The sequence below is a fragment of the Heterocephalus glaber genome, unplaced genomic scaffold (assembly GCF_053883595.1).
Source record: "Heterocephalus glaber isolate CG9 unplaced genomic scaffold, H.glaber_assembly_v1.0 deba00001463, whole genome shotgun sequence".
Taxonomy (NCBI): domain Eukaryota; kingdom Metazoa; phylum Chordata; class Mammalia; order Rodentia; family Bathyergidae; genus Heterocephalus; species Heterocephalus glaber.
This window is the reverse complement of record NW_028258310.1, coordinates 15,162,249-15,188,168: the sequence shown is the minus strand read 5'-3', so window position 1 is coordinate 15,188,168 and position 25,920 is coordinate 15,162,249. Positions and strand designations below refer to the sequence as shown.

The window sequence follows — 25,920 nt, the reverse complement described above, 5'->3', positions numbered from 1 at the left end:
TAAATTCTGTTCAGACACCCAGAGGCCCTGAAGCACACAGTGCCAAAAAATAAACATTATTAAAATGATAGCTATTAATATAAACATTGCCAAAAGATGATTTATAAGAATGAAAGAAAAGCAAAATATTGAAAGTATGGTTGCCAAAGATGCATCATTGCTTCTTACTTTCTTTAAAGACCTTCTTCTATGTTCTTTAGGAGAGCAGGTCAAGGAAGCCCAGCAAAGAGGTTTCCATATCAAATGTTCAAAAATGGCTACAGACACAAAATAAAAATGTGTAACTGACTGCAACAGTAGAAACCTACTTATAATCTCCAAAGAAAACATATTAATTTTTTTTGGTACCAGGGATCGAACTCAGGACCTTGCGCTTGCGAGGCAAGTGGCAGAACCACTGAGCTAAATCCCTGCCCTGAAAACTTATTAATTGATGTATGTCATGTTTATTTCAACAGACATTTTAACTATTTTGCCTTAGAAAGTGTAGCAGTCTTAATTGCCAAACAAACTGCTTTTGAAATGTCCACTTTCCACTGTAGGTGCTGGCTTATTGTCATTATAAGTAAAGATGAGACAATGCACATAAAAGACAAAAAGTTTAGACCTTTGGCGGTTACTATGAAAAAAGCAAAATGAAGTAGTTTCAAATAAGCATGAAAGAGGCATTTCTGGTCTTCCATAGGACCTTTCCTTGTCCAGAAGCAGAAGTTGAGAGAAAACAAGAAAGAAAAACAATACCTATTTTTACGAACACTCTAAGGTGCTTCTTGCTCTTTTATTAAAACACTTAGAGAGTATATGGAGAGTGCTATAAAGAGATAAAGAATGGAAGTACCAGAATGATTTTGTAAAGGTTCAGGCAACCTTGAATTCAGAGCAGACAGTAAAGATTCAGTGGACACCAAAAGGTGTTTCATTCCTGATATTTTACACCCAAGGTAGTTGAGTATTCTTCAACTCTTGAGAGACATTTCTCCATCCTTGACCTGATATCATTTATCTCCTAGAAATCTCTAAAGCCTGAAGTAAAAACTAACTGTGGCTGAAATTCAAAGCTCTTCCAGAGCTTAGCAAACTTCTGCATGCCCCAAACCATTCCAAAGGTGTGCAATAAGTGTGACACATGTGACTGCGTTCTCATGTATACACCAATCACAAGAGGATCTTGTTAAAATGCAGATTATGCTCCAGTAGGCCTGTGTTGGAGCCTGGGATTCTGCATTTCTAAGACTCAGTCAGTTTATATCAATGTTGCTGGTACAAGACCATGATTTGAACGGTAAAGATTTTTTTAAAAAATACGTTTTGGAATCAGACTATCTGAATGGGAAATATGTGTTAACAATACCAGTACATTTCATCTCTTATAATGTTGGCTTTTTGGTGCTGGCTAAAAACCATTAAAAGGGATCATCTAAGCATTGAAAACATAAAATATTTTGTTGGATGCATATTAATATCTGTGCTTTGAATGTGAAATTATGGTGCTGTGTTAGAAGGGAGGTGGCTGACTTTATAAAGTAAAGAAATAATAATATAAAGATTCTTTTCATTCCAAAATTATAATTCCCTAGTCTCTACTTCCAAATATGCTCCACTCCCAACTCAACACCACAACTACCTAAAGTCATTTTACAGAGTGGATTCAGGGAGACATAAAAAAAACCTATTCTGGACACAAGTCATGCTATAGAATCTTTTTATGTTCCAAAGTAACTTACTTCAATATCAAGAGTTATACATAATTTCCTTATCTACTCTCTCTCTCTCACTCGCTCTCTCTCTCTCTATATATATATAGTCAGTCATTCAAAGGCCAAATCAAATAATTAATGTAAAGCATTTACCTCAATGTTTAGCATATAGCAAGAGCTCAATAAATGGGTTATCACAACAACCCTCTCTCTAATTAGCACTTCTTGACAATACAGGCAGGAGGTGGGTGGTGACTTAAACAGATGGTTTGTGCAAAAGAAAAAGGATCAAGCTTAACAGAGAACCAGGTTTCTTTCTCTGGCACATAGGGAATAAACTGAGTCACTCTATCCCTACTCCTTTCCTAAGGCTTTTCCAAGCTCCCATTACATGGTACTCTGTGGTTACTTTAATATGAGGGCTTAGAGGAGGAGAGGGACTTTTGAATTCAATGAACATAGAGAATTGCTGAAAATGTATTCCTTGTACTTATGAGGTATTTGTAAAAATAATGAAGCAGAACTTCTTTAAGAAAAAAAAGACATAAAAACTGAGTTTGTAAAAAAGCCTGAATGGGCAGGATATTTTATTTTCCAGCTCAAACTTGAGCTAAGAATCAAATAATCTATAAAACATTCAGTTCTTCACAAGTTCAATTAAAGCCATAGAAGCCCAAATGCACAGACTATTCTGCTTTGTGTAGTGCTTAAACTGGTCAAATGTAATCTGTTTTTGTAAATACTTTTTTCTACACTCAACCAAATTCTTTTTTATTTCGTTTTCAAAAGGTAAGGCTTAATTTGATATCCATGCTGCCTGTGTTTCCTCCTAGTTTTCCCAGTTAAGTACTTTGACTAATCTTTGCAGAGGAGAGATTAATAGAAAAGGAACAGTGGAACAGTTGACTGATATTTGCTACTTGTCATTCCCTATTAGGGGCCCCCAAGTTACCCTTCTGGAGACCACAAACAGAATAGAATGGGCTATGACAATAGACCAGGCAGCAAATTAATAAGAAGAAATGTAAACCAGAGAAGGCTTTCATTTTTCTAGAACAGAGCAATATGCACATTTCCATCTCTCAGCTTTCTGTATTTTCTCCTGGGGTTCAGTCCAATTAGCCATTTCATATTAATCAGTTTTTGTGCAGTTGATTCTTCCTGTGGCAGCTTTTCATTTTCAGTTGCCCAGAGGACTGAAAGACATTTATATATTCTTGGATACTCTACAGGATCCAAGAAAAGAAAATAAGAATGTTTTAAGCATGCATTACAATTTATTCTTTTCAAATTCATCTCATATCTCAGGTCCTTGAACCCTCAACAAAACCATTAAGAAATGCTAGAGTCATCAGCACACCTCAGTAACCAGTGTCATACATTGCACCTAGTAGCAATAACAATAACAAAGAAAATTGGCACAGAGAAGAAAGATTGAAATATTTCATGAAAATTGGGTAGAAGAAAGAAAACAAATATCTCATGGCAACAGTTACATGAGTTCTTATTTTCCTTAAAAGCTGCTTAGATGCTAATAGAAATATAAATTTCTATAGCTTATAAAATATATTTTAATTACTTTGGTTCAATAAAACACAAGTAAGTGGATGCCACAAAAGGCTACACCAATTATAATTTTTTTAAATTATAGTACATGTATTTTCCAACAATATGGACTTCAGATATTTTTGTAAAGCAGTCAAAAAACAGTTAATTTTGTAACTGATTTTTCATAATTCAGAAAATTGTTTTAGGTCAATATACTTTCACTCTATAATTTTAAAAATGCATTAAAAGAATAGCACATACTGGTTTTTCCTAAGGTCTATACATGAACTTAATATTTTGCAAATATGGCCTTTGCATTTAAAGTTGATAATTTACATTCAATGATCTTTAAATTATATATAACTATGACATTCATATCTTCCTTTCAGAGCATGGCTCACCATTTTTTAATAATGCTGCCATTTGTAATGTATTTTCACAATAGCTATCCTTTCATAAGTGTTGTCAAGTGCTTTCTACAAAGCCAAACCTGATTATTAGAGAACCTGGACTTTCCATTAAATGTGATATGCAATATGATTCACAAATCCAACCTCCCTGGCCATGCATGATTAGAAAAGAATAGATCCTTCACTACATTATTTTCCCATGTTTTTCAAATCATGTCTCCAACGCTGTTTAAGTTGGGTTTGAGAAGACAGGTTTAGGAGATGAGGCTGCCATGCCACTGAGGAGCCAGAGTGGACCATCATTAAAGGAATGAGTTGGACTTGGGAGCAGGAGGAAAGATGAGAAGATGAAGGGGGAGGAAGGAGGGAAGGAGAGAAGTGAGAAAAGAGGAAACAGGAGAAGTGAGGAAAGGTGGATGAGATAGGCAATTATCAATTTCTCCTTGTGTTTAATAATAAAATTCTCTTTTGCTTGACTTGAACTTCTTTAAGTAGGCTTCCTTTAGGCAATATTTTTCACATTTTCCTTTATAAGATAATAGTTTCAACTTCTGAAAACACCAAAAATATATTAAATAATTGCATACAGTATTCTGGTATAAGGTATAATCTTCTATAGAAGGGTATTAGTCCTTCAAGGAAAATTTTATGCTTTTCAGATGAAGAATAATAGATTAAAAAAGCTCTGATTTGTGAATGCAAAATCCAGTCACCTCTCACACATTGATTTTATATAGAAATAGGAAATAAATTGAGTCCTTAGAAACAGTATTAATAGAGTTTCAGAGTTGGGATTGAAAAAGTCATCTACTGATTTATATATGTTGCTCTATTTAATTCAATAATTCCATTCCTGAATTCTACTCATTCTGAGGGACATGACAGTTTGAGGTTTGATTTTTTTTTTAATAGCAATGTTTGAGATTTAAAAGAAAGTCTCAGTTTTCACTTGAGAAATAGAATATTATGGACTTTGGAGTCAGACAGACATGGTTTGAGTCTTAGCGTCACCACTGTGTATATGTTATACTGGGGAGTTTGCTTAACCTACCTCAGGCTTGTTCCTTCATCTGCAAACTGGATTAATGATAATCCTCCTTCATAGACTTGCTACAGGAAATGCATGTGATATGTACATGGTGGTCTCACAAATAATAAGACAATTAGCTCAGCTGTTACTTTTTGATATGACAGAAAAAGTGTTTGGAGATCTTTCATATCTGATGTCCTTTTGATGTGAACCTGAGTAATTTTTTTATTGCAGTTAGAATCTGAAGCATCCTGCCAGAGCATTTTGTGGCTGACAAAGCCTTTTCATGATATATCATTTAGTTCTCCTCATTTACCTGTCACTTCTAAAAACACCTGTTAGACTACTGCCATGTGCCTAATTCTATGCTTCTCACCAGGGAGATGATAGTCATAGTTCCTGACTTGCTAGGGCTTATCAACCCTCCCTGGAAGATTTAGTCCATTTCATTTTTTAATTTCTTTATTTTTAAGGTGAAGAAGATGAGCATTTAAGTGATTTGTCCAAAATCACACATTTGGAGAAACTAAGGCAAACACTAAACTCACTGTCTGGTTCTAGAAATAGAGGGAGAATTGTTCTCTTTAGGTCTATGGATGGCACTCTGCTTCTAGAACTGAGGTACATCAAACAGAATAAAAATTGGTTATGAATCTACTAAATATATTTTTACTGATGAAAGTTTTGTTTGTCTCAGGACTAAAGCCAAGCTGGTGCTATGATTCACAAACTTCATTTTCCATGTTTGAGTTGGGATTTCTCTCTAGACAACAGTTGATCAGCCACTCTTGTGGTTTTATCTGAATGATGACAAACTGACCCAATTTCAACTGATTTCAAGTGGCTTGAAGCTCCTTGGAAAAAGGAGCCGAATTCCATTGAGAGACCCAGTGCAGCCAAGTGTTCTCAACTTCAACCAAGCCAACCATCCCCATGTTCCAAGCACAACACCAGTGTTGCAAAGCTGCTGAAGAACTGAAAGTCCTCTAGGCCTTCAGTTAAATAATACCAAAAGCATACAGGTCCAGGAAATAGTGAAGATTTTCTAAATCCACACTGTTAGGAGTCTGATGATAATCAAGCTCTTTATTTCAGTTTTATACCATATGTCCAGGGAAACTTTCTAGTATTGATATCATTTTTTTGCTTAGTACTGTTCAGCAGATCCCCACTGCAGAGGGATATAACCCAGATTCCTTTACATAAATCTAGATCTTTCATGCCCTGAACACCAATACAGAACCTCATCTCTCACTAATATTTTCTATATTTCCTAACAACCAAAATTCTTACGGTCTGGATCCTTAGGCACGTCACTGTGTCCCACATTTCTGCACTTACCTGAAAATGTCTGTAAACACTGACTTGCTATCAATATTATTTTAATTACTAGCACATACCATGGTTTCTTTCTATGCAATACTCAACTAAATGAGACCTAAAGAATCTGTTTAGAAAAGAGTCAATAATAAAGTCACAGGCTCATCTCAAAGTCACAGGCTCTTCTCTGACTGATCCTCTTTTCATCTAATTGTCATATACCTGTTTTAGTGCAAAGGAACAGATTTCTGTTTATAAAGAAGACATATTACTATGAGAGGAAATCAATATGAGGTCAGGTTCAGGGGGAAAGTGGGAAATTCACAGGAGTGAATTGTTTGGCATATTATATTTCAGTGAATGCCACCTAATGTGGTTCTGATGGAAGTCTACAAGACTGATGGACAGTCAGGATATGTGAGTGAATGCTGGAGTAGTGAGTGTTATTTAATATATAAAATGAGAGTTAAATGGCTGTTGGATTTTAGAGACACCTTGACAACCTCCTGCTTTTAAGCAAATTATATTCTGTGTATAACATATTTGAGGAGGGGAGAATTTTAGATCTTATGCCAAGACATTTTTGTGATTCTTGTAAAATCAACAAATTTTCTCTTAAAACAGTGTAGTTACAGGACTCTCTGCTTCAAGAACATCTCTGAATTCAATCATTTGAAATATATTTTAAGACATAACTACAAAATAAATAGATGAGAAGTGAAGGCACCATGGTGCAGTGGGTAATTTTAAGGTAAATCCAATTATCACAGATGTGCATTAAGTACAAATATCTATCAAACATTCAAAAAATACATATTTTAGTGCTCCCTGACAATAATCTAATTGAAAAAGAATACTTTCCAAATTTGTCAACCGTGTCCTCTTAAAATCTCTTTAAAAATGCAACATTCAGCTTTTAAAACTATTCACTTTTAAATATTTAAACTGAAAGTATTTTGATTAATAAGAATCATATGAAGACAATTACAGTAAGTTGAATAATCTCTTTGGATGAGTTAACATGGTTGGCTGCCTTATCATTTTTGTTCCATCTTTCTTAAAATGGCCATCTTTTACTGTCAAAGTTCTACAAGGCAAGTATAAATATTTTATAGGTTTATTCTATATTAATCTCATTTTCAAAGTAACTCAACACTCATGGTAGAAAGAAAGATAACTACACCGACAAATGGTGTCAGCATAGGGTGATTATCAGAAATTTTTTTGTACCCAGAATCAAATTCAGGGCTTTACACTTGCCAATCAGGTGCTGTGCCACTGAGCTACATCCCTAGTCCAATTATCAGAATTTTAAAGAAGAGGGCAGAACTTTATGAGTTTGTTCTAGAAGCAGATGACCAAGATGGAAAACTTGTTCTGAAACTTGGTAAGAGTAACCTTGCAAAAATTACTTGAGATTGTTTCTTTTTCTGTAAAATAAAGGGGAAATAATGATACTTGCTCCCTATGGTTGTTGTAAGGATTAAGTGAGTTAATCCACAGTGTAGAAAGGTTTAGAAGAGTAACTGGCACACAGTAATTGCTTGCTAAATAATAGCTATTATTATTGTGACCCTGAGCAAAAGCAGAGTTGCTACTTTAATTTACAAAGAAACATAAATAAGCCTTTAAAGGTGGGAAAAATCACAAATGAAGCACTATTTTTCAGAACCTGAGACAACTATTACCTGTATTCAAACCTCATTATGTTTCCCTTAAATTATTACTATAACTTCTAGCTAGTATTCTAGTCTTACCACTCGAAAACATTCTACATAGACATTAAGCGCAAGTGATCCTTTATAGTTTAGATCTATTTAATTTCTTCCTTTAGACTCCTCCAGAATCCTCTCACTCCCATCACTGTGACACATTTAATGTTTTGTAACAGGAACACATTCAATCCACTTCTCCCAACTCCTACCCCACACAGGTACACACATTCACCTGGATCCTTCTTACCTGTTCCTCAGGCCAATCTTAGACTTCACAGCCTACCCAAGTAATCTCTGATCCTTTCAAACCCTGGCTACATGGACCTTCACATGTGCTCTGTGGCACACTGTGAGTAGTTACATCACTGACATATTGTCTACCATAAAAATAATTTTATTTTTCTAGCAAAACTCAAAAAACCTCCCATGGGGCAAAAGAATAGAGCAGATTATAAATAACTATAAGAATTTATTTGGAAAAAAAATGAAATTGAAGGATCAGTCAAGTATTTTAAAAAGAAGTATGTAGCTATCAATAATAGCATATTCAATATTTGTGTTTTAAAATAATCTACCGAATTGTGTTAGGAGTATGAGAGCAGTATTGATAGGAAACAAATCTAATCAGTAATGCAGTACAAGCCCAGTGTTCCAAGCTGGTTTTGTACCATGCTCTCACTTGATCATTAGGATGGAATCTCTCTGATTGTGGGGTTGATATTCTGAGAAAACCTGAGCTTCATGTGTCAAAGCTGCCCAGCATTTGGCTAAGTGTTTTTTTGCCCAAAATGTGCTCTCGACATTTCTTTGCCTGATAAACTACTCAGCTAAAGATCAGCTCAAACGGCTCCTACCTAGCCATATCTCAGAGAAAATCCTACTTACTCTTATCTACCTTTATTCAGTCTCTTGTTAAAATTAGTCCATAATTGTGTTGTCCAAAACAACTGCCACTAAATAATAGCCATACATGGCTATATAAATTTAAATTAACATTAAGTAAGTTTTAATTGCTGAATCAGAATATCCACATTAGAAATGGTCAATAATCACATGTGACTAGTGGCTACTATATCAGACAATGAAGAACCTTTTATATCAATTTTTATTGGAAAGTATTGGCTTATATCTTCTATCTAATACATTGTCATATAACAGGCACTGAATAGCCTACAACTAAATGGATATTGAATGAGTTAGTATGTTTATTATAGTCCTCACATCTGTCAGAGTTATGGAAGGAAATATACTTCAAGTCAGTTGTATCAGTGAAGACAGTTTAAATGAAGGCTCTAATTTTGGAATACTGCACAGTGCAGGGAATAAATATGAGAGTTAAAGCACACAGGAAGTAGCAATAATGAAAAGTTAAAGGACAAAGATGGAGGAAAGTATTGCCCAGAACCCATTGAGAGCTAAAGACTTAGAGAACCAGAGGATAGAAGAAACAGTAGTCATGGAGGCACATAGCACTACCAGAAGCTAGATGCTCAAATAGGGACACTGAGAGTGGACAAAAAATAAAACTTTGACCACTCCAATGTCCTGTCAATGACTCCATTTACTGAACATCACTTGAGGCCAGTCAATAAAGGAGTTCATTGATATCAGCTTTCCAAGGCAGAGACCAAGGAAAAGAAATGTACAAAATGAGTCTTTGGAGTAGAACAACTGTATTGATCATTGTATCACTTCCTTTATCTATTTATGTTCATCTTTTATTTACCCTCTAGACTGGGTTCATGTTAGTGCAGGGACTATGCCAGACTTGTATAAAATGGTACCTTATGATGATATGGTGATATTCAAAATGTCTGTTATAGAAATTAAGTCATTTAAATCCTTTCAGTGATAAGGGAGTGTCTTCATGAGTCAGGGTCACTATATGTGCAGACTTCTTGTCTTCATATTATTATAGTACATACATGACTGTCAAACCTTAGATCTGACAAAATGAAAATATTCCTTCCATATGACTTAACTATTGAAGCCATGATTTCAAGTTTTGATGTAATTGTCAACATATCCTCTGTCAGGCATAGCAAATATGCCTTTTTCATTTTCCTTGACGTACATCTTATCCTGATAATACAAATAGCTGACAACCAGTCCCCAACAGGAAAGTGTGATCAAATACTCAATAAAAGTACCACTTTCTTGAACAATAAGGCATCATCTGCTATCAGATCTCCTGGAAGAATTTCTGAGAAAATAGACTGAGTCAAAAAGGAGCACCAAAATGGCCTACAACAGCATAACAGATGACTCAACTGACAAACAGGGATGGGTAGGTCATGTTTCATGGAGCAATAGGAACATATTCCACTTCAGCTTTATTTTCTGTTTGTCAATCTGCCGTGCGTGAAGTGAAATTCCATAAAATTATTCATATTCCGTTATCACACTGAAGTTACTTTTGTGTAATTTTAAAAGACCTAAGTTCTGCTCCCCCTCAATTTTGGTTTGTGCAATAGCTCACAATTCCCATTACATAACAAGTTCCTAGTGCAACCCTATGACAAACTATAATAACATGAGTAATTAAATTTTATTAGGAAAGATAGAAATCTCACTGATGAGGCTAAGGATGGGTCTGATTTGATAACCACAAGCCTAAAGGCCAGTTAATTAGCAGGGCATTCTATTCAACTTCTATGGGAAAGAATCGAGACATCTTGTCCCAGAACTCAATGTTCTGCAGAGTTTAGGGTGACAAAGTGATGTTTTCTGAGTTTTCTGTCATTATTTTAATCAAATTATTCTATTTGTGTGTTATGTAACCTATTACTCTCTATTATCTGAAATGGTCCTTGTAGCACAATGCATTTGAACTACCGGATTCCAGGACAGGTCCTCAAATTCAAATCCTGGTTCTTCCACTTACTGCTATAGGCCACTGGATAACATTTTTACCTACCTGAGCTTCACTTTCTTCAACAGCAAAATGGGAAAACAGTATTAGCTCTAAGTAATATGGCTTAGGTCTTATCTCAATGATAGTGTACTTAGATTTTTTTATTACTAATATTTTTATTCATAATTAATTGGAGAAAGCAAACAAAAAGACAATAGTTACTTTAACTAAAGTACTTCTGTCTCCTTATCCATTTTCATCCCATGGTATCTAGCAGATGTGCCCAAGGAAGCATTCCATAAACAAACAATTTGCATAAAATCATCTGTGCCTCTTCAAACTTGTGCAGATATTCAGTAGAGCTCTATTCAAATTTCAATCATAAGTTCCTGCCAATTTTATGTTATCAAAGCAGGCTTGCTCATTTTAGTTAGAAGTTTCATAAAATGATCATGTATTTAAAGATTGCTCACCTCAAAGGGAGATATCAAAATTTTATCCCAAATCAAAGATACATAAATTAGGGCCGGGGATTTAGCTCAGTGGTTCCACTGCCTGCCTTGCAAGCACAAGGACCTGAGCTCGATCCCAGGTACAAAAAACAAAAAAAATAAAGCAAAACATAAATTAGTTTCATTCTGCATTTGGAAGTCTGAGTCAGAAAAGCAATACCAAGTTTACCATATATCAGTTGTTGGTAGCAGAAGTAGCCACACCACTTATTCTATCAGTAACTTGGCTCCTCAACATGGCAGATATTGCAGTGGAATAAGAAATGAACCTTCTGTGTAACTCAGCTTCCTGGAATCCAGGCAACAACAGATGTTCTCAGTTGAGTTACTCATGAATGCTGCCTCCTGAATTGATCCTCTATTCATTTTGTGCCATTCACTGAAATTCTACTTTTACTAAAATCCATGTTGATCTATACAAGATTGGTTATTTTGTTGTCTTCACTGAAGTAATAATGATTCAATATACCTATCAGGCAATCTCTCTCTCTCTCTCTCTTTCTCTCTCTCCCTCTCTCACAATATATTATTTCTCAGCACTATTGCTCCAGACAATTCCACCCTTCTCATTCCCAAAGAGATATAAATATGACCACTAGTGACTTATTGTTCTACTGGAACCTAAGAGCAATTAAAAAAATAATAATAATAAGATATAGGTAGATGATCAATAAGAATCTGAAAAATTTCACCAAAATCAAATTTTTTACTTTTCTAATTTAATCTTGAACATATCGCATACTGGTGAGATTATCTTGGACTTTTTACTGTGAACTTTGATATTTTTAGTACCTTTTGAAGTCTTTTGGAATTTTCTTGGCCTTTGTTATTAAAGGCACACAATTCCAAAAGACCCTGTGATCTAGTTTGTAATGAAAAAAGCCATGAAAGAGAAATAATGGAAAAGAGACTCTCAAAAGCAGAAATGAGAAATCATAGCAAGTTGGAAAAATAAAATGTCTTCATCTATTGAATTTTAATCAATGTATTTCTTTGGCTGCAGGCAGATTTTAAAATAGGTTATTGCATATAGTTTGAGGTCTATAAAATATTAACTGGCATAGTAAAGTTGGAATACTTCCTACCGGCAGGTAACAACTTAATTAGAAAGACACCATGTCAAAAAAGTCTATATATTTTTATTGTGTGACATAAAAGAAAATGCACGGGGGTAGAAATTTGGACATGTATCCAAATCCTAAAAGTTCTTTAACTTTGAGTAAGTCATTTCATGTCCATTCCATCAGATGACACTCATTAAGTATCTCTTTAACACTGAACAGCAGGCTTGAGGGGTTAAATGAAGGGATGTCTAGGTCATAGACACTGCTGTCACATGATAGCTTTGGTGTGACTTAATAAACCCTGAGAGTGGGGATCCTCAGATATTCACAATTTCTTTTTAGGCAGATTGTATTTCCTACCCTTTGGGAAAATAATTTTCTCCATATGACTCACTTTAATGAAGGACAAAGAAACAGAAGTGAATGAAGTTATTTCAGGTAAGGATCTTTAAGTCTCTTATTGTCCTACTTTCCTATCTCTCTGATATATAAACATGGAAGTACATGTCAAGATAGTGTGACCACATGAGCAAAGCCCATTTGTCAGTCTTTACCAAACATCTGGCTATCATAACAGGAAATCCTTAATAAATTACCTTTTCTTTTCATGGTACAACACAGCCTACTCTAATAATAGACTGCATTAACATCATGGACCAGATACTGAGGGCCAACAGAGAAAGAGTCAATTCAATAGGAGTAAGGTTAGAAGTCTTAGAGAATTAATGACCATTAGTCTAGGTCCTAAAGGATGTGGGGCTTCACAGAAGCAGAGAAATCACAGATAAAATTGTGGGGAAGATGCAATAGTGTGTTGAAAAGCATAGTGCCAGGAAAGTACATGGATTTCTCAGCACCTTATCTGGTGGAGCTGAAGCTTGGTGCTCCAAATATCAGAACAGGAGTCAAGAAAGGATATTTTATAATAAGACTATTTTTGAAATTTTCATTTTGGTATAATTTTAAATTAATAGAAAATAAATGTTTAAGAACAGTATAAAACATTCCATATAAACCTTATCCTGATCTATTAATTATTTATATTTTTCCCACTTTCTCACCACTGGGACAGAATACCCAGCACTCACAACTTAAAGGAGAGGTTTATTTTGGCTCACAGTTTCAATCCATTGTCAGCCAGCTCCCAGGCAGAAACAGCATGACAGCAGTGGGGTATGGATGAAGAAAAGCTGCTCGTGACACAGTGTTGGGTATTTTGGCCCCGAGATGAGAAAAAAAACCAAAAAAACAATTTAGTCTAGTAGAACTGCTCCATCTCACTTCGTTTTCAATAATGTGTTTGTATTAAATGATGGGGAAAACACTGTGAATGAAAAAGCATCAATTATCTGGCCCATTATTTTGGATAGATTCAGGAACATAATTTTCTGCAAAGATTAATGTTAACATCTGCCTTTTGCAATCTTTTAGCTCCATGGTGTTTAACGATTTTACATTTAAAAAATAATAGTTACTCTCTTCTAATCAGAAGAGCAATACATATTTTTATTGTACAATTTTAAAAATATAAAATCTATGAAGAAGAAAATGAGAACCACCTTTTACTCTGCCACCCTCAGAGAAGTTTTCATGACATTTCAGGCATAAATCTGGGTGTTTTGCAAAACTGGGAACATGTTTCTTAGGGACCAAGAAGGTCATACTAGTAAGCTCCACAGGTCAGGAGTAACTGTCAGAATTACATATGTGCACCCAGAGGGCAAACCAGCTCTAAGGGACCAGCTCCCTCCCACCAGCTCCTTGCTGAATTTCTATGAGTGTTGCCAAAAGCCTAGGACATTAGGGAGGATCTGAAAATACAGTAATTTTAAAGTGAAATATCCTAATTTTTAAATACCGCCCAATAAAAATTGAATACAATGCAAGCCAAACTAAACAAAGTGACAAACTACAGTCCACCAAACATAGCTCTTCTCTTTTCTACCCTTACTCCTTTATTTCCAAACTTTTTCAATGAATTTTAACAACTGAGAATTTTCCCCACGTCATTAAATACTCTTTGTGATTTTAAACCTTAATTTGAATGGTAGTTCAGAATATATAATAGTCACATATCATTATTTATACTGCTACATCTCAAGAATTTGGACATTTTAGTGCTTCTTTGTTATTCTTGGTGATGCGGTGATGAGCATTCTTTTTTGTAAATCTGTGTGTAAAGTTCTAGGTATGTATTTTTTATTTTTTTTATTTTTTGGTACTGGGGATCAAACTCGGGTCCTTGCAGTTGTGGAGCAGGCGGCGAAACCACTGAGCTAAATCCCCGGCCTTATGAATGATTTTTAACTCCTAGAAATCATAACATTGGTTCAAAATACAGTGATATATTTAAGTTATTTATATCTAAACTGCTTTCAAAATCATTACAACAATTTCCACTCTCACATTTAAGGACATTATATCTCTGGCAGTCTTACCATTATTTTGTATTTTTGTTGTTTTTAATATTAAGAGTTTAACTCATTAAAACAATGTCTTAATATCATTAGTTTACCTAATACTGCTTAGGATTAGACTAAACTGGAAACATTGTAAACATTTTCCTGTTAGAATTGCATTATTTTTTAACCCAACAATAATAATTTATGAGGAAAACAATTATCTACACAAAATAGTAGTTCATTAATAATTGTAGTACATGAACTAAAAAAAAGTCACCTTGTTAGAATGTAGTTCAAAGCTAACACTCATTCCATTTCTTTCATTTACTTGGCTTTGGGGACCAATTAAAACAAGGAACAGAAAATGAAAACTACTATGTTTTTGAAAAGTAAATGACAATGCATATTTCAAAGTGTAAATGTCTTTTGCTTTGCAGGGCCAATACATTTCAACAAAATTGGCTATAAAGTGAATCTTGTTTCCCTACAGACTTTTGATATAAAATCAGCAATATGTTCTTTTAGCACACACACACACACACACACACACACACACGCACACACATACAAAATACTAACTGGAGTGATAAAAATACCTCAAGTGTAAATAAAGATTGCCAGGTTGTAGAAGGGTGCAAGAATTCATTTATTCATTCAACAGATATTTAAGAGCTTACCAGATGCCAGGCACTGTGTCAGGGGCTGAGGATGCAACAGAGAAACACTAAGACAACATATCATACTTTATGCTACTTTGCAAGGTTTTCATTCACACCTGACACAAGAGACTTATATCCCATGCAAACAGTGAAGTTTGGTGTCATTTTGTCCTTAGTCTCTAGTATGAGTCATATTCTAATTATGTTCCATTTTTTTCATGAAATATGATACAATTACTATGCAATTGTGAAGTTTGCAAATGGAAGTCTGTATGTCATAATAAAATATTCCTTTCTTGGGCGAGCTGATTTTATTACTATTTTCATAAATTTGATTTTTTTACTTAATGAATTTTCTTCAAATGAAGAACACTTTAACTTAGCTAAGAATTTATTTCTAACATTTCCATATATATCTGTTAGTAAAAGACACTATAAAAGCTGGGAAGTGCTGATGGCCAGGCATATACAGGCCTTGCCTTTATGGCCCTTGAACTTTATTAGGAGATTCACGCTGAGAAATGGATAAGAAAATAAATTGGTTAGGTTACATGTTCCATTTTAAGTATTCTACAAAGTAGATCTACTTTAGGCAGCATGGTCATGAAAAATATCTCTAAAACTATTAAATTTTATTGAGAAGCTTCATATAAGAAGGTTACAGATAATAGTGCTCCAAATAGAGGGATTCGCAAGTACAAAGGTATTGGAGAAGAAAAAAGGACTTCCTATGTCTTAAAAACAATCTAAGACTAGCACAGTTAGAGTACAGTAGGAAAGGAGGAGAGGGAGAGGAAATGCATCAAGAGAAGTATGTAGAGCCAGAACCTTGTAGACTGTAGAAAAATGTAGATTTATTTTAGGTATACTGAAAAACCACAATAACAGGAACAACTGTAAGAAGTCTACATGACATTTGGATATGTTGGTGCGGGGTACTAGTTTTGATCCTCTCAGGACCAAAATTTATAATAAAGACAGATATAGGACTAACCAATTTACCACTACTAGTATAAGAATAAGTATCTTAATGATAAAAAGGCTAACTCAACAATGAAAGACAAGATAGGCAAATTATGATTTTGCAGAAGAACCCTTAAAGATATGACAATGTAGCACAGGACTGCATAAGAAAGACTTGGACCTCTAACTTTTCTGAAGGACAGAGCAACTCACCAAGAACACATGGCTGGGGACCCAGAACATAAGCATTAGAACTAAGAGAGTCTACACTGTAGGTACAACTACAAGAGATTCATTCTGGAGTGAACCTGGGATTCAAAGTGACTCATGCAAAATTGTGTGAGGTTCTGGCGCATGTAGAAAACATGCCTTTTAATGTATGGCCGAAAATGGACAACTAGTTACAAAGTAGTTTGTCAAGTTCCATTAAAGAAATAATAAGCTTTATGTGATTTGTAATTTCAGGCATATTTTGGAGGGATCATGAAGATATGACCCTATAATCACAAACAACTGCCTGTGGTTCACTCAAACACATGGGTTTTTTTCCATATTAGAGAAATGAATTAATAAATAATAGTTCTTAAGTGATCATTAACTTTGCATGGTCTTTTCTTTCTTTCCATCTTCTCATATTTCCCAATGTTCTTGGTGCCAGCTTTTATAAATTACTAAGTATTTTATCAAATCAACTACCATTCCTTCCAAATAATTTAGTGAATGTTAACTTTTTGTGACAAAAGAAGTCAGGCTTCTTAAACACAAATGACATTGGATAAGACACATTGGTGGAGAACTACTGTTTCATTATAATAATGGACTCAATTAGTATTGAGGTCAGTGAAAAGGGCATGAGCTGCCTCAGGAAATGCAAGAGTCTATATTTACATCCATATCCAAAGACATCTTTTCAATAAATGTCTTTCCTCATCTTGTCCTTCATCGACATCCTTTGTAAGACAAGGTGTTTTATTATTTAAAGGAAATAATGGAGAAGTTTAAGAAAAAGGTCTCTCCTTAGGGATAGCATTATGTCCCTGAGAATCCACCACATTCCCTCAAGTACCAAACATAAGGATTCTTGCCTAAAAGGAGACTTACAGACTTAATTTTCTTTGGCATTTCCCCATGATATTATATTTGCTTGTGCTAAGTGGATATAGATATTTTTAGCTTGGATTTTCAGTGTGTTTTTTTTCTTTTTAATCTCATCTGTGCTCAGATGCACAACTTTATCTGCTCACAGCTGGGAAAATAGTATGCTGGCTGAGTGGAGAATTCTTTTGCCTGCCGCAGGAGACCTAAGCAGTGCATGCTCAACAAACCAGTTACTTCCAAAGAAAGCAAAGGATTCATCAGAATTTATGCTCCCTTTATGATTACCTGATACAAATGAAAACCTATTTGTTCTGTTCACTAACATTTCTTCTCTAATCCTTCCATGAGAACCATCTTACCATGTTAACATGTACTATTTCACTAAAATCTTTCACTGGATGAGGGTTCTGCTTCACAACTAAAGATTTTCCTAAAGGTGATTTATGGGGGAAAATGTCCAAGATTAAGCAATAGCTTTTCTGAAGTCTTCATGAGATATGGAAGATATTTCTAAAATCTATATTCACTCCAAATTTGTGTTCACTTTAAGATGCAGCTGTTGATTTTTATCCTTAGTTGTGTTGACCAAACCAACAATAGGTCTGGTTCCAGATGACTAGAGACTCACAAAAAGAATGCTAGACCCTAGCATAGAAGAACTGACAGTGAATAGATATGGGTGGACTGGAGATATATAAAACTGATGGGACCTGTTCAAGGATTGGCTAAAGTGTGAAAGAAGTTAAGGGTGGTCATGCAAGCTGAACAAGGGAGCCTAGTTCACTGATGTTGGGTACAGGGTTGAGGGAAAAGAAAACATTTGTTTTGAATCTGTCGAGTTTAAACACTTTAATACATCCAAGAAGAGATGTATAATTATGTATTAGTTTCCATACTGCTAATCCAATAAAAGAACTGAAATTGACTTATTAGGTACAAATCAGTAAGTTGTGTATATGAGACACTTCAGTCATTTCTTTACATGACATTTCACAATAACCCATGAGAACTTACTATTTCTCAAAGTTTACGGATAAGTGTTCATTTTCCCTGGAAACTCAATAGTCTGCTTTACTTATTAATACATTCAGAAAATTTGATCACAATCCAAGTGGAAGTATCATCAGGCTAATATAGTTATGCACACATGGAGCTCATAGTATAATGGAAAAACATCATACAGACTCATTTAACAGTACTGAATACTAGAAAAGTTTTAGTGTATTATAGAAACATTTGGTGGAGAGACCTACACTTAGTAGGGAGATGGAGGGATGAGGGAGGACCTCTTTGAGGAAGTGACACTCCAGCTGAGACCTAAAATCAAGAAACATTCAGCCACACAAAAGGGTTGGACTGAGGAGAGAAGGGTAATCCAGCCAGTTTTCACAGAGGATATGGCATGTCAAGGAAGTGAAAAGAAGGTCAGTTTGAGAGGAGCAGAATGAAAAAAAGCACACATGTGGCCAAAGGGGCAGGTAGGGATTTGATCATGTTGGGCCTTGAAACCACTTGAATGAGTTTAGATATTTTTTTCTAAAGAGGCACAAAAGCAGTAAAGAGTCTTACACATTTTAGGCAACTCCTCTGCCCAGGGTATACCATAGCACTTCCGTGGCTCCTTTGCTCTTTTGAAATATTCTACTTATATCTAAAAGCTTTCATAGAAGGAGAAAAAATGAGAAGCCAAAATTTCCTTGTGGCTATCTATGTGTCTATCATCTACCTACCTACCCATGTATGTATTTTCTAAAAGATTCCTGCTCTTTGTTTGGGATTTTGTTTTATATGGTTTACTAGAGAAACACCTTCATTCTTTATGTGGTTTCTGGTCCTGATAAAAATACCAACCACACACCTCTCTGTCCTAGATTTTTGTGCCTCTTTTTTCTCTATTCTTCCACCACTAGCAACAAAACTGGAGATCAATGGACATGTTTATTTTCAGTCAAATGAGAAAAGTGAATACCTGTTTGCTTGGATAATATTCTCTTCTATTAGAAAAGCTGAGTCTAAGCTAGTTAAAATCTGGTTTTAGTGTTAGAAAAGAGCTGCATTTCAGTCTTAAATATTTCATGGAAGTCTAAACCTAGCTAACACAATAGGTATATGCCACATTGTATTATATTGGCTATGCCTAGAATCTCCATTAAGAGTCTTGTCAAACTGTAATCAGCCTAAAGCACATCATCCTGTCTACGACAGGAACAAGCACGTGTCAGCATGAGCCATGAAACAATATACAATCACAGTTCAGAAATGAGCATTTATGGTATTGAATGCTGCAAATTCACAGTCTTCAAATTTCTTTTTTCAGTCATCAAAAACCCTAGAAAAGTGTGCATGCTCAAGAAATAGAAATTGAAATATGTTTAAGTTCCAGTAATTTGCATAATTCACCCCAGGACAAGTGGGTTCTATGATCTGAGAGTCTCTCCTAAAATTTTCTCAAATAGTGACACAATTCCGAAAGCCTGTATTCCTTAAATTACCCCTTTGAGGAGAAATAAGACTAACAAGTGACCTTCATTTTGAAGTAAGCTAACAGAGTGCATCTTCCTACCTTTACTTTACCATCAGCTGTGACAAAGAACAGTAAGTAGATAAAACATATGAATAAGGTGGCATGTTTGCCAAATATTTTGTGAATATATATAGATATTTACTGATAGCAAAAGTGTGTATTCTGTGGCCATTGTTGGCCTTAGCTTAAGAGAATGCTTTGCAGTTGTCATCCTGGAGACTTCAAGGATTCAACTTCTGAGATCAAAACATATCTCTAGTTTTCCTAGCTGTTTATAATCTCCATGCCTTGACAGTCACTCATGAAGCTCCCCTGAAGAAACAGAGGAAGTATTTCATCTGAAATTTACAGAACTTAATGCTAATTAAAATTGGCTTTGTAGATATTTTTGTAGAGTTCTTTTTAAGGTATTTATTTCAATTATTTTTCCATGTTAGGTGACTGAGTCAGACAAACATGGAGACTTAGACCAATACTCTGCCTGAACAGAGCTCTGGAGACTTGACATCATCTAAAAACAGAAGCAATGCTGATCATAAAGGAAGGTCAGCTCAGCTGATAGTGTCCAGGTGGATAATAAAGGGAACAGATGGGACTGATCTTCCATTATCTACCTGACCCTGAAGGGATACTGACAAGACTGTTAATGTAGAAGTCTGTTTAGCATCTCTGAGCCCTAGATTCATACCCAATCCTATGAATTACTATTCAAGGAGAAAAATTAGCCACTAATATCTAGCATTCTGTCATCTTCTTTTACTGAAAGTTAAGCTACTCTGCATTCTAGCCCTAAGAGATGGCCCATGTGTGGATAGTTTGAAACATTCTTTCAACCCTCTTCTTAGCCACAGGGGCTTTCTCAGACTTGTAGGCCTGTCTGGGGAAAGCCAATCTATATCAGAACCCATCTTACTTCAGGGTAGACTTTTGAGACTTCTGTGTTCCCAGAGCAATATATTTAGTGTAGCAGCATCAAAGCTTGTCATCTGACTGGTAAAAACTTGTTCTGAGACACATGGTCTAATGAATCATCAAGACTCACAGATAACTGTGTGATTTAACCAACTCTTTCTAATGGATAGGACATAATAGAAGGTTAAATCTTGTGTAATGATTAAACTTTCAAGGGGTTTTGAGAAGTCATTCCCAAACCAACACTTCCTGAACCCCTGTACAGTCACCCCTTTTACAGTCAACACTTCCTGAACCCCTTTGCAAAGTCACCTTTCAGAACAGACTTTTCAGTATTACAGAGCAAGTGGCTTTAGCACCTTTGCCTTGGGCTAGATAAAAAACTAAATTACACCAAGGATCATGTAATTAAGATATTTATCACATTATTTTATACCAGTATATTCCATCATCCTCTTCTGAGAAATCCAGTATAATCCACATACAACTCCATAAAGCAATAACTAATGCTTCTGAAGCCCTAGCTATTGATTTGGAAATGAATGATGACTTGCTGTTCTTAAAGCTGGATAAGGTATACCCTAATTTTGGATCCTTCTTATGGGAGCCTTTCCATAGTCATGCAGCTTTTTACTGAGCCCTCTAGTGAGAGGAAGTCCTCTGTTTTCAAAGTCTGACATTTGTTAGACAGGGGAGAATCCTTCCTTACTCTGAATCACAGACAGCTGCATTTAGTGCTTACTTGGATCAAGTTTAATCCCTCATTTGCACTACAACCTTGGAAGGGCTTGAAGACAGGAATGACTTCTTTAAAACCTTTTATCTAAGTAATAAACTAGTTATTAACTTGTTTGAAATCAAAATCAGGACACATATAGTTTACAGATCAGAACTAAAGTAATTCAACAGCAGTAAATTCATCTCTCATGATCAAAACAATGAGAAAGGAAAAAAAATCAAAATAGAAAATGCATCTTGTATATTGCTAGGTTTAAGCTGCTTACACACTCTTGAGATGTTGGTAGAAGTTCTAGAAGGAATATAAAGTATCATGGTAGGTGGGTGATGGGAATCATAATAGAAATACATTTCACTGAGTGAAGAATGCCAGGCTACACGAGAGAAATCTAGCATCTTGTAAAATGTGTCTGTCTTCTAAATCAATGTTTTAAAGAAAGTTTTAACAACCTTGGGAGGAGATTCAAGGCCAATCAAGGCAGAACTCCAATCCTAGAGTGGCAAAGGTACTAGCGAGATTATCAATACTAAGATTTAAGGAAGAATCCAGAGAATAGGTTTCTGGGTTGCTGTACCAACACTCCCAGTGCAGAGGAAGGGGCTTCTGGGCAGCTGTTCCACTGCTCCGAGCACAGAGGAGGTGAGTTGCATGGGCACCAACAGAACAAACACACCCTGCCCCCCCCATCAAAATGAAAAAACAAGTAAACAAGTCTCAAAACCAGATTTCCAGATCACCTAGAGAAACCCCAAAGGGAAATGAGATGGAACACTCTGATACTCAACCTGGACGCCATGAACTGCCAACAAAAGAGGATCTGGAAAAAATGAAATCAGGAATTGTGGGGGGCCTTGCACCCCCCCTGCTAGAACTCTTGAGTGCTTTTTACGGGCATGTCTGGGCCTGCTGCAAGTCTACCCGGCAACAAGGAAGTAGCCCCAGTACCCTCCCCTTGCTCCTTCCCTCTAGCCCTACGGTATATATGCTGTAGCAGCTTCCGCAATAAACGAGACTTGATCAGAAACCTGTCTTGTCTCCATCTCTCATGTCTCTTGTCCCTTGTCATTCTCACTCCCCCTCTAGGGTCTCCGTTGACTTACCCGCGGGCCGAGACAAGGAATAATTTCTCAAATAACAGCAAAGATTGTGCTCATAGTGCAAGAATTGATTAACAAATCTAGAGAGGAGCTGAGGAACATGATGGAATCCCAACATAGGAAACAAATGGAATGCTTAAAACAGATGTAAACAGATTTTCAGGAGATTACAAACTCCACTGAACGTCTACACAGCAGAATGAGCCAATGTGAGGACAGAATTTCAGATACAGGAGATAAGATTGCAATTAGTGACCAGGAAAAGAAAAATTTCTTTAAATTTGTAAGGGACCATGAGAAATCAATCCAGCAGCTGCTAGATGATGCAAAGAAGAATAACATAAGACAGATTGGAGTCAACGAAGAAATAGGAGAGAGTGTAGATGACATAAAAAAACTGTTCACATAAGTGATGACAGAAAACTTCCCAAGCAGTGGAAAAGAACTTGGCATACAAATAAGTGAGGCACATAGGACTGTAACTAGCATTGATCAAAAAAAATCTACACATAGCCATGTAATAGTTAATATTCCAGAAACCCAACAGAAGAACAAAATTCTACAAGCAGTTAGAGAAAAGAAAACAAATCACATATAAAGGAAAGCCCATCAGAATCATAGCAGACTTCCCAATGCAAACCCTCAGGGCAAGAAGAACTTGGAGTGATATATTCCAAGCCACAAAGGAAAGCAGCCTCCAACCCAGATTGATGTACCCTGCAAAAGTATCTTTCAAAATTGATGGAGAAATAAGATACTTTCATGACAAAGAGCACCTTAGGAACTTCATGAATACAAAACCAGCACTCCAAAAAATTTTAGACAGTACCCTAGGAAAAGACAATGAGGATCACAACCCCAGGAAGCACAGCAGAATGAATCTGTTGGGTGTAACAAGAAATTAAATGCAAAGGGGGAGAATCCAACAAAAAGAAAAAGTTGTGACAATTATAAGTCAATGCCTATTGATACCCATCAATGTTAATGGTCTCAATTCACCAATCAAAAGAAACAGACTAACAGAATGGGTCAAGAAGCAAGATCCAACAATATGCTTCATACAAGAAAAACACTTAATTCAAAAAGAAACACATAGACTGAAAGTTAAAGGGTAGAAAACAATACTCCATGCAACAGGAACCCCCCAAAAAGCAGGAGTAGCTATGCTCTTTGAAGATCAAGTGGATTTCAAACCAACACTGATTAAGAGAGATAAAGAAGGACACTACATCCTTGTAAAGGGAACAATCCAACAGCAAAAGATGACAATCATAAATATATATGCACCAAATGCTGGTGCACCCAACAATATAAAACAAATACTAACAGACATGAAAAGTCATATATGCACTAATACAATAGCAGTGGGGGACCTCAATACCTGACTGTCACAATTAGATAGATGAACTAGACAAAAAATAAGTGATGAAATACTAGAACTCAATTGAACTCTTAAACAAATGAACTTAGCAGATGTTTACAGAGTCTTCCACCCCACAAAATCAGAATACACATTCTTTTCAACTGCACATGGTTGTTCTCCAAAATAGACCACATACTTGCTCATAGAACACGTTTAAGTGCAAAGGAATTAAAGTTATCCCCTGTACATTATCAGGCCATGGTGTGATGAAATTGAAGATAAATAGCAAAAGAAATTGCAAAAATTTCATAAACACGTGGAAATTGAGCAACACACTTCTCAATAACCAAAGGGTCACAGAGGAAATTAAAGAAGAAATCAGACAGTTCCTACAATTAAATGAAAATGACAATATAACATGTCAGAATCAGTGGGACACACTGAAAGCAGTATTATGAAGGAAATTCATAGCAGTAAATACTCATATTAGGAAAACAGATAAAGCCCAATTAAAAAAGGTGATGTTGAACCTAAAGCTTCTAGAGAAAGAAGAGCAGGATAAACCCAAAGCTCATACAAGGGAGGAAGCTATACAGAGGAGAGCAGAAATTAATTCAATGGAGAGGAAGAGAATGATACAAAAAATTAATGAAGCCAAGAGTTGGTTCTTTGAAAGAATCAACAAAATTGATAAACCCTTAGCCAACCTGATCAGAAAAAGGAAAGAAAAGGCCCAAATCCATGCAATTATGAATGAAAAGGGTGAAATTACAATGGACCCAGCAGAAATCGAGAGGATCATCAAACCTACTTTGAGAACCTATATTCCAATAAGATGGAAAACACAGAAGAAATGGAAAGATTCCTACATACATATGAATTACCAAAGTTGAATGAAGAGGACCTAAAAATTCTAAATAACCCAATATTAATCAATGAAATTGAAAACATAATTAAAAACTTACCAACTAAGAAAAGCCCAGTTCATGATGACTTCACCGCTGAATTCTACAAGACATTTAGAGAGGAACTACTGACACTACTGTTTAAACTCTTCAACGAAATTGAAAGGGAAGCATTGCTCCCGAATTTACTCCTGGAAACAAGTATCACCTTGTAGGGAACAGGGGAAGGGGAAGTTACTAGAACCTCTGCAGTTAAATCCTAGTCTCCTGCGAGCCATGGCAGTACACGGCAAATTACAGGAAAGGTAGAAAAATGAGACTGAGAAGAAGCTGCACTTTGGGTCTGATCAGTGCTGCTCTGGGTGGCAAAGACAAAGTCCCCAGCTTACCACACCTTTTATTCAGTACTCAGTACATCAGGAGAAACAAATGTAACAAATGACTTGCAGAGAGTTCAGTACATCCTGTGTAAATAAGATGTAACAATCCAAGATCAAGGAGGAACTGAGTAGATGTTTGTTCCTCCCAGGATGTTCTCAGCTCCCAGGAGGTTTCCTGTCCTGGAGAATGACAGACAGCATCAGCGGATCATTGAGGTCTCAGTTGTGACCCGAGGCCAAAACGCAATTATGTCTCAGAATTCCATAGCTGGGCTGTAGGCAGGAGAACTAGGCTAACCAAATGATTTTTCCCTAAAATTATGTAGCATTGCTCCCAACATAACCTTAATTCCCAAAGCAGAGAAAAACCCAACTGAAAAAGAGAACTATAGGCCAATCTCACTAGTGAACACAAATGCAAAAATCCTTAATAAGATAATGGCAAACAGAATCCAGAAGATCATCAAGAAGGTCATACACCCTGACCAAGTGGGATTCATCCCAGGGATGCAGGGATGGTTCAACGTATACAAATCAATCAGTATAATACACTATATCAATAGAGCCAAGGACAAAAACCATATGATCATCTCGACAGATGCAGAAAAACCATTTGACCAAAACCAACAAGCATTTATGATAAAATCCCTAAACAAAATTGGAATAGATGGTGTCTACCTCAATCTCATAAAAGTTATCTATGAAAAACCAACAGCCAATATCATACT

General features: G+C 35.8%; 1 long non-coding RNA gene across 2 annotated transcripts in view; it reads right to left on the bottom strand.

Moving 5' to 3' along the window:
* The window catches only part of LOC147826679 (uncharacterized), an 80,283-nt gene extending 54,999 nt beyond the window's left edge, over nt 1-25,284 (bottom strand). For both annotated transcript variants that reach the window (XR_015438864.1, XR_015438865.1), the window contains exon 1: nt 24,873-25,284. This is a non-coding gene — a long non-coding RNA (uncharacterized LOC147826679). The remainder of the gene's footprint in view (nt 1-24,872) is intronic.
* Nucleotides 25,285-25,920: the final 636 nt, after the last annotated feature.